Consider the following 9802-nt stretch of genomic DNA (forward strand, 5'->3'; position numbering starts at 1 on the left):
CCACCTCTGGGGAGCCCCCCCCCCCAGGCTCACCCCTCCTCCCTGTCCGACACCCCGACACCGTCTCCCTCGCCTTGCCTGAGCTGGACCGAATTCTGTGAGCTCCATGCCCGCGTTGCCGCCGGCGACTTTGCACGCCACTTCCGGGCTTTTCTCCTGGAGAACCCCCACTACACCCCCGACTCGGCGGCCACCTTCTGCCGCCGCTTCACCGACCGCTTCGTGCGCCACTTCCAGAGTGAGCTGGAGGGGGCGCTCCCGCCCAGCTGTGGTTCAGGGGGGGACGACATGGCGAGCTGGGCTCCCCAGTCGGATGCTACTTCCCTGGAAGAGGACGCGGTCTCACCCCTGTCCGGGGGGGCTGTCCTCCCGTGCCCCCCGACTAACACGCCACGCGCCTCATCCAAGCCCGCGCCGGCACGGCTGGTCCTGGAGAGCCGCAGCGGGGACAGGTTTCAAGATTCGTACGCCCACTGCCAAGTCCTTCCTCCATCCTCGTCATCGTCGTGTTGCTCCTCGGTGGGGGGGAACAACGGGAGGCGTGAAGAGAGGGGGGGCGTGTTTGCCCCTGGGAATGGGGAAGCCCCAGTTGAGGAAGAGGAGGACAGCTGGTTGGGGGTGGCGTCTGTGGAGGAAGACGTTGAGCCAGATGAACGGGAGTCTGCAGAGGTGGACGGTGCCGACCCTTCCCACACTGCTCAGATTCCCCCCTCCTCGGCCTCTCCTCCGCCCGGCTCCAAAGGCAACAGTACGCCCAACTCCTCTAAAAACAAACTGAAGAAGCGGTTTTCTCTGCGGAGTGTGGGTCGTAGTGTGCGGGGGAGTGTCCGCGGCATCCTGCACTGGCGAAGCTCCTCCAGCGACTCCGCCCAGAGCCAGCTGCCCTCCAGCTACAGCTACACCATGGGTGTGCAGGACGCCGCCCTGGTCTCAAAGAGGAACTCTGGTACGCAGCCCCCCACGCCCACCTCCTCCATGCCCGTGTCTCTGTCCATGCCCCTCTCCCTTCCCCACTCCTCGTCCTCCTCGCTGCCCCCCTCCTCCTCGAGCAGCGCCACCTCTCTGTCTCTCTCCGACGCGGCAAGGGATCGGCGGCGCAGCAACGGCGAAGGAGGCGAGAAGGAGAAGTGGAGCCATCGTCTCGAGAAGCTCAGACTGTCCCGATCCCCTCCGCCCGTCCTCACCCCAACCTCCGCCGGCCCTCACTCCGCCTCCTCCACGCTGCCTCCGAGCAGCGCCGCCGCCGCCGCCGCCCTGGGCCCGCCGAGGAAGGTGGGCCGGCTGGTGCGGGAGGGCGGGGTCAGCGTCAGCTCATCGAGCGACGAGCTGAGCGGAAGCCACAGCTTCCCCGGCTTCTCGTTCGGTCTGCTGCACCACGGCACGGACAACAACAACTCGGCCTTCTCCGCCGCGGCTCACGGCGGCCCGGTGCCGCTGCTGATCAGCGGCGGGAACGTGCCCTGGAGGGGGGGGCGCTGGCATAAGTGTCGCCTGGTCCTCAAAGAGAGGGACCGGGAGGGCAGCGAGCGGGGAGAGGAGTACTACTTGGAATTCTTCATTCCACCTAAAGTAAGTGGGAACACATTAAAACACTGATTTAAATCATTCCAGCACTGGAAATATTATCGGGATCAAACTAAAAGCAGCAGAACAAAATCAGATGTGTGGATGAGGGACTTTAATAAATATTACACTAACAGTATAACTATCTACTATACACAAATCTAAAGTATTACGTACTAAATAAACTCTAAATACTGTTGCACACAAACATGATAGTCACGGAAATATGAGGAGACAAGATGTTGCAATAAAATATTTGATACCAACATTGCGATGTCAGATGTTTATCAGTAGAGTCTGACCGAGGGAGGACTTATCAGGAGATATTAGATAAGGACGATATTGATGTGAATATGTGGTTATTTAAAAATCCAATATATCGGTCAATATATATCTTAAGCTTAGCTTAGCATCAGGCTGCGGCGTAGGGGTCTGCGTAGGGGTCTGCGTAGGGGTCTGCGTAGGGGTCTGCAGGGGCACGCTGTCGATTCAACATAGAAGCATAAAACAGCTTTAAGGGTCAGGATTCATGTGTCATGACAGCGTCATGTCACTCTTATGTAGATACCTTCGAGTAAAATGTTAGCAAATGTCTTTTTTAAAATGACATTTAAAAAAAAAACAGTTGACATATAAACAGAAATACAGTTAATCTATATATACAGTATATATCCATATACAGTTAATTGATATATTCAGTTAATTGATATATACAGTTAATTGATATATACAGTATACCTATATACAGTTAATTGATATATACAGTATATCTATATACAGTTAATTGATATATACAGTATACCTATATACAGTTAATTGATATATACAATATATCTATATACAGTTAATTGATATATACAGTTAATTGATATGTACAGTATATCTATATACAGTTAATTGATATGTACAGTATATCTATATACAGTTAATTGATATATACAGTTAATTGATATATACAGTATATCTATATACAGTTAATTGATACGTACAGTCTATCTATATACAGTTAATTGATACGTACAGTCTATCTATATACAGTTAATTGATATGTACAGTATATCTATATACAGTTAATTGATATGTACAGTCTATCTATATACAGTTAATTGATATATACAGTATATCTTTGTACAGTTAATTGATATATACAGTATATCTATATACAGTTAATTGATATGTACAGTATATCTATATACAGTTAATTGATATATACAGTATATCTATATACAGTTAATTGATATATACAGTCTATCTATATACAGTTAATTGATATGTACAGTCTATCTATATACAGTTAATTGATATGTACAGTATATCTATATACAGTTAATTGATATATACAGTCTATCTATATACAGTTAATTGATATGTACAGTATATCTATATACAGTTTATCTAACTGTATCTATATGCAGAGAAAACCCAAAGTAGGCAGGTCTGTTTTAAAATCTGTGGAAATGATCTTTCTTTCTGAAACTTGATGTTTCAATTGACTCTACTCTCACGTCTGTATATGAGGTAAATAGACAGCCAGCAGCTGGTTAGCATAGCTTAGCATAGCTTAGCATAACAACTGGAAACACGGGGGGGGAGGGCTGCTAGCCTGGCTTACTGGGCTTGGTTTTTGTCCCCCTAGTCCTCGAAGCCCCGGCTGACTGTCCCTTGCTGCTCGATCGTGGATGTGAGAAGCACCACGGCGCTGGAAGTCCCCGACAAGGAGAACACCTTCCTGCTGCAGGTAACCCCCCCACCCCCCCCCCACCCCCCCGGTCACTTTGCGACAAGTAGTTAGCGTCTATGGTTAGCATATACAATGCTAACGAGAGGCTTCTGGAACGTCAACACAGTAAAAATGGAGCTACTTAACCAAGTTGGTTCACTGCTAGCTTAGCTACAAGTTAGCATCAAACACGACAAAGGCTGTCGGTTGAATGGTGTTTTGAGCTAACGTTAACAACCATAGATAGCTACAACGTTTCTGAAATGACTGCTAGCTTAGCTACAAGTTAGCATCAAACACGACAAAGGCTGTCGGTTGAATGGTGTTTTGAGCTAACGTTAACAACCATAGATAGCTACAATGTTTCTGAAATGACTGCTAGCTTAGCTACAAGTTAGCATCAAACACGACAAAGGCTGTCAGTTGAATGGTGTTTTGAGCTAACGTTAACAACCATAGATAGCTACAACGTTTCTGAAATGACTGCTAGCTTAGCTACAAGTTAGCATCAAACACAGCAAAGGCTGTAAATCTGAGCGTGTGCGACTCAAATCTGCACTCTCCTCACATTGGGCAGTGAAAGCGTTTTTTTTGTTGGATCACTTCCATTTTATAAAATATATCAACGCAGACTCAGAGGGTCTATTTTCTTTTGGAAATGTGGACCACTGTTCAAATCTCTGTCACTATGTTTAAAGGGTAATTTTCTGATGTTGTTGTGTGTGTGTGAGTGAGTGAGTGATGGGAACAACAGTCTTTGACCTTGGTCCAGTATTACGAGACATCTCTGCCGTCAGCAACGGAGAAACAAGTTACGATTTAAGTTAAAAATTCTTTTTGGCCTAGCAAACTTTGTAGTTTTTTCACATGCTGTTGCAACAACTAGTAACGTTAGAAAAACTACAACACCGACAAAGGTGATTGGTGATTGGTTTAAAGAAATGCCGATCAACCAGAGCCCGCTTTCTCCCATTCAGGAATGCTGTGTGGACTAGCCAGACCCTCTTCCACAGCTCTGTGGAGGAGGGTCTGGCGTTGCAAGACCACTGTCTCAACTGACGCTTTACTTCTTCTTCTTCTTCTTCTTCTTCTTCCTCAGGTGGAAGGGGGGGCCCAGTACGTGGTGGAGACACGTGATGCGGTGCAGATGAGAGCCTGGCTGAGCGACATCAGGAACGGCATCTGTCTCAGGTAACGAAGGAAGGAAGGAAGGAAGGAAGGAAGGAAGGAAGGAAGGAATAAAGGAGGGGGGTATTCCTGGGTGTTGAAGTATGGGACAAACACAATGTTGGGGACAACAGAATCTAACTTCCTCCCTCTCTCCTCTCCCCCTTTCTTTCTCTCTTCTCTTTCTCTGTCTCCCACTCCCTTTCTGTCTCTCTCTTCTCTCCCTCTTTGTCTCTCGCTCTTTGTCTCTCCCTCTTTTTCTCTCCCTCTTTGTCTCTCTCTTCTCTCTCTCTCCCCCTCTCTCTATTCATCTCTTTTCTCTCCTCTCTCTTCTCTCCCTCTTTGTCTCTCTCTTCGCTCCCTCTTTTTGAGTCTCGCTCTTTGTCTCTCCCTCTTTGTCTCTTGCTCTTTGTCTCTCGCTCTTCGTCTCTCCTTTCTCTATTCCTCTCTCTATTCTCTCTTTTCTCTCCTCTCTCTTCTCTCCCTCTTTGTCTCTCTCTTCCCTCCCTCCCTCCCTCCCTCCCTCCCACCAACAGTGAACAGGAAGACGCTGAAGGTGTGGGTGTGGGGCCGTTGGACATCAGCGGGACACCTGATATTGTTGACCGTCTTTCACAAGGTGACTTTGATCATTTTTAATCTATCAGAGTCTCCATTTGGAATGGTCCAAAAATATATATGTATATTTTCTGATGAATGAGTATTCTTTTAGGCTTTTATTGTAGGCAGAGTTACATATGCAACTTAATTTTATAAAATATGTAGTAGGGGTCCCTGCTTTGTCCCGCCGGCCTTCAGTATGAATCATTGAGTCGGGTCTGAGGGTCTGAGGGTCTGAGGGTCTGAGGGTCTGAGGGTCTGAGGTCCTGGTTCGTAGGAGATTTACTGACCCTGTCTCTGTGTCAGTGTGTTACGGAGGTATCGGAGGATCCTCTCCTCTGATGGATCCTCTCCCACCGGAGCTGCCCCCTCGAGCCCCTCTCGACGAACCCGACGGCCGGATCCTCTGCGGAGGGGGGGCGAGCCTGGGGACGCCTTTCGCCGAGACACCAGATGCCACAGGTGAATACGCTCCGAAGGCTGAGTTTTATCAATGAAAAGAACCTTTTAGATATTGAGCTGAAGCTGGTTAGGGATGGGTTGGCAGAGAGGCGAGGGCGGAGCTCCTACTTTGTATTTCGACATTTACAATGTCTTACTGCTTTTACTACAGCAGGTCAGCTTTATATTAAAGGTCCCATGGCATGAAAAGGTCACTTTACAAGGGTTTTTAACATTAACCCTCTGTGACCAAGACACTCGCGTGAAAATAGCACCTCTGATTCATAGTTGAATCATTTTTTTTAACCACAACAGCTAGCAACTCACCAAAAGTTATCTCTAAATCCTGACGAGTTAGCGGTTACAGAGGTCTCTTCCGGGTCTTTCTAGACTCTACAGGTGTTTTTTTTTTATTGAGCCTGGAACTTCTGAGCCTCTTTGGGCTTTAAATCCACACTGTAACATCCAAGATTGATCCACTCTATGTCCATAATTCATCGCGTTTTGGCTCATTTCTGCCGCTAGCTCGCTGCTCCGTCTCTCCTCTGTGTCTGTTTACAGGAAATAAAGGCCCCGGTATGCCCATATATGGCACCCTCTTGTATGGGAGGCCAGATGGGACAAAAAGGCCAATAGGCTGTATGGAAGACCAAGAGGCGCACATATTTAACACGCATTTGCTTGTGTAGCATTGCTGTGGGTGTAATATCAATAAATATGACATTATTATGTTATTATTGGCATAAGTAAATGTAATGGGAGCAAAAGCGTCTTGACTTTCTTTGAAAAAATGCATGTAAGATTCATGATCCGTTTTATTTATTTATTTGTCTTTAAGGCCCTACAACCATTTTTAACATGCAAGTGACCTCATTGCAACCCAAATATTCTAATAACCCAGTTTGTCCTAAAAAAAAATGATGTTCATATCTCGACTGTAGACAACAGGGTTGATGTTTACAAGCTAACCCTTTTATATAAAATTAATCCAGACGGACAATAAACTGTAAAAATGGCCTCACGGCTCAGAGGGTCAATATGAGTTCCTCCAGCCTGTGTACTTGGTAAAGAGCGTTGGGTGGAATCAATCATGTTATTTTGGGGAATTAAGAAGAACACTGATATAGGACAACATGGGGACAACATGGGGACAACACGGGGCCAACATGAGGACAACATGAGGACAACATGAGGACAACATGGGGACAACATGGGGACAACATGGGGACAACTTGGGGACAACTTGGGGACAACATGGGGACAACATGGGGACAACATGAGGACAACATGGGGACAACATGGGGACAACATGGGGACAACATGAGGGTTAAATAGATATATCTTGTGTTCCTCTCCCCGTTACCCAGGGTCCTTCCTGTTCTCGGAGGTGACCACGGCGGAGGCTGTGGAGCACCCTCTCAGCGAGTGCCAGTGGTTCCACGGCACCCTGTCCCGTCTCAAGGCTGCCCAGCTGGTGTTGGCCGGCGGCCCGGCGAGCCACGGCGTCTTCCTGGTTCGCCAGAGCGAGACGCGGCGCGGCGAATACGTCCTCACCTTTAACTTCCAGGGCAAGGCCAAGGTGAGTGTAGCTGTCTCCACGACAACACAGACACAGGTCGGAGACACTTCCAGGTAGATACAGAGACACAGAGACACTTCCAGGTAGATATAGAGACACAGAGACACTTCCAGGTAGATAAAGAGACACTTCCAGGTAGATACAGAGACACTTCCAGGTAGATACAGAGACACAGAGACACTTTCAGGTAAAGACATAGACACAGAGACACTTTCAAGTAAAGACATAGACACAGAGACACTTCCAGGTAAATACAGAGACACTTCCAGGTAAAGACATAGACACAGAGACACTTCCAAGTAAAGACAGAGACACTTCCAGGTAAATACAGAGACACTTACGAGTAAAGACATAGACACAGAGACACTTACGAGTAAAGACATAGACACAGACACACTTCCAGGTAAAGACATAGACACAGAGACACTTCCAGGTAAAGACATAGACACAGAGACACTTCCAGGTAGATACAGAGACACAGAGACACTTCCAGGTAAAGACATAGACACAGAGACACTTCCAGGTAAATACAGAGACACTTCCAGGTAAAGACATAGACACAGAGACACTTCCAAGTAAAGACAGAGACACTTCCAGGTAGATACAGAGACACTTACGAGTAAAGACATAGACACAGAGACACTTACGAGTAAAGACATAGACACAGAGACACTTCCAGGTAAAGACATAGACACAGAGACACTTCCAGGTACATACAGAGACACTTCCAGGTAGATACAGAGACACAGAGACACTTCCAGGTAAAGACATAGACACAGAGACACATCCAGGTAAAGACATAGACACAGAGACAATTCCAGGTATATTCAGAGACTCTTCCAGGTAGATACAGAGACTCTTCCCGGTAAAGAAGTGCATGCTGGGTAGGACTACAGTTGAAAATTAACCGACTGGCTAACACTGACTCATTTACAGAAATGTTGATTAATGGTCATCATCCTAATCAAATAAATAACTCTACCTGTCTCTCGTCCCCCCCCCAGCACCTCCGTCTGTCCCTGAACGAGGACGGCCAGTGCAGAGTGCAACACCTCTGGTTCCAGTCCATCTTCGACATGTTGGAGCACTTCCGGGTGCACCCGATCCCCCTGGAGTCCGGCGGCGCCTCGGACGTCACGCTCATCAGCTTCGTGGGCGCCACCGCTCTTCGGCAGCCAGGTAAGACCGACACACACACACACACACACACACACACACACACACACACACACACAGGACCAGGACGCCGTGCAATGAGTCTCTGTTGCACAAAGGTCGTGACCCCACCTGGTAGGACCTGCACACCTCTGACGGGGATGTGATCACATGACAGAACTACAGCTTAAACACGCGTCTTTCATTCCTCAATCTTCTGAGTACATAATAATCACTTTATTATCATCTCACACATACATTTTTATTATTATTAGGGCCCGAGCACGGTGTCCTAGTTCCATGATCCGTATTTGTGTGTACATGCATGCTGGTCATGACTTCACACACACACACACACACACACACACACACACACACACACACACACACACACACACACACACACGGCATGATGCCTAAAACCCATCACCATGGTCATCTCTCATGTCATCCTCCGCTTCTCTTCTCCACGTGGCCGTAGATCTCAATCAGCTGTTCGTTAGTCCTAAGAAGCGTCCGTCCTAGAGAGGGTCCCATACCAGAGCTTTCTTCCCTATACCTACTCCATTACCTCTGATCTGTTGGTCTGAATCAGATTTCACTAACTTCCCTAATTTGTAATTTCCCCACAGGGATTAAAAAAAAGAGGATAAATTAGATTAAATCTCCAGAACTTTCTTTTATCATCCAGTTTGTCCAGTCAGTCCTAACGGAAGAACATAAATAAACCTTTTTAACCCTTGTGTTGTCTTTTTATTTTCAACATCTTGCGCTTTTATTGTGAAGGTTTTTTTCCCCCCTTATTGTTCCGCTCATTTTTTTTTTTTTCAAAGTTGTTTTTTTCTCCATTTTTGTTGTTTTTTCTACTTTTTTTTAACCCTTTTTCCGCCATTTTTGTCCCTTTTGACGTTTTTTTGATGCTTTTTGCCACCATACAAGTTTTACACTTAACCAAATTCTTTTGTTTGAAAAGCAGTAAAATGCTATAAAATTAAATAAAACGCCTCACATGTAATACAATGAAAGTAGTGTCCTAATCCTTCATTTGACCTGAGATCATTAAATGGAACCATCTATGTTCATTTTTGGGCAATTTCTGATATAGACATTGTTTTGTTGGACAACGGGTCAGATTTGTCCCCAAAGACAACGGGAGGGTTAAAGCAGATTCTCTTCAGGGCTAAATCACGTGGTACCGGATTGGTCCCTAAACCTCCAGTCCTGTCTGATACCGAGACCAGTATTTTAGGCGGTATCGGAGGTTTTTCTGCCTTTACACTAAAAGTTCAGCGTGTAGAGAGCGAACCCCAGTGATTCCGTCTGATGTTGTGTATCCGCACCCCCCCGCTGGTCTGACCTCTCTGTTGTTGTTGTTGTTGTTGTTGTCCGTTGGCTCATCCCTTGCAGGCCGGGACAGGGCAGGCAGTCGGCCTACAGTCTGTGATGTCATCACCACGCGCCATCCTGACTCTCCATCAACCCCCATCTCTGACTGTGTGTAAGTGAGACCGGACTCGGTGGAGAGAAACTCACAGAGGGGGAGGGAGAGAGAGAGAGAGAGAGAGAGAGAGAGAGTG

At 46.9% G+C, this 9802-nt stretch overlaps 1 protein-coding gene and 1 long non-coding RNA gene across 2 annotated transcripts in view; one reads left to right on the forward strand and one right to left on the reverse strand.

The window, feature by feature from the left end:
* The window catches only part of LOC117958309, a 21601-nt gene extending 15739 nt beyond the window's left edge, over positions 1–5862 (forward strand). Inside the window, exons 2-3 of the long non-coding RNA XR_004659682.1 lie at positions 5570–5578; positions 5850–5862. This is a non-coding gene — a long non-coding RNA (uncharacterized LOC117958309). The remainder of the gene's footprint in view (positions 1–5569; positions 5579–5849) is intronic.
* The window catches only part of LOC117958237, an 859617-nt gene that overhangs the window by 711242 nt on the left and 138573 nt on the right, over positions 1–9802 (reverse strand). The window lies entirely within an intron of this gene.

The sequence above is a fragment of the Etheostoma cragini genome, chromosome 15 (assembly GCF_013103735.1).
Source record: "Etheostoma cragini isolate CJK2018 chromosome 15, CSU_Ecrag_1.0, whole genome shotgun sequence".
Lineage (NCBI taxonomy): Eukaryota > Metazoa > Chordata > Actinopteri > Perciformes > Percidae > Etheostoma > Etheostoma cragini.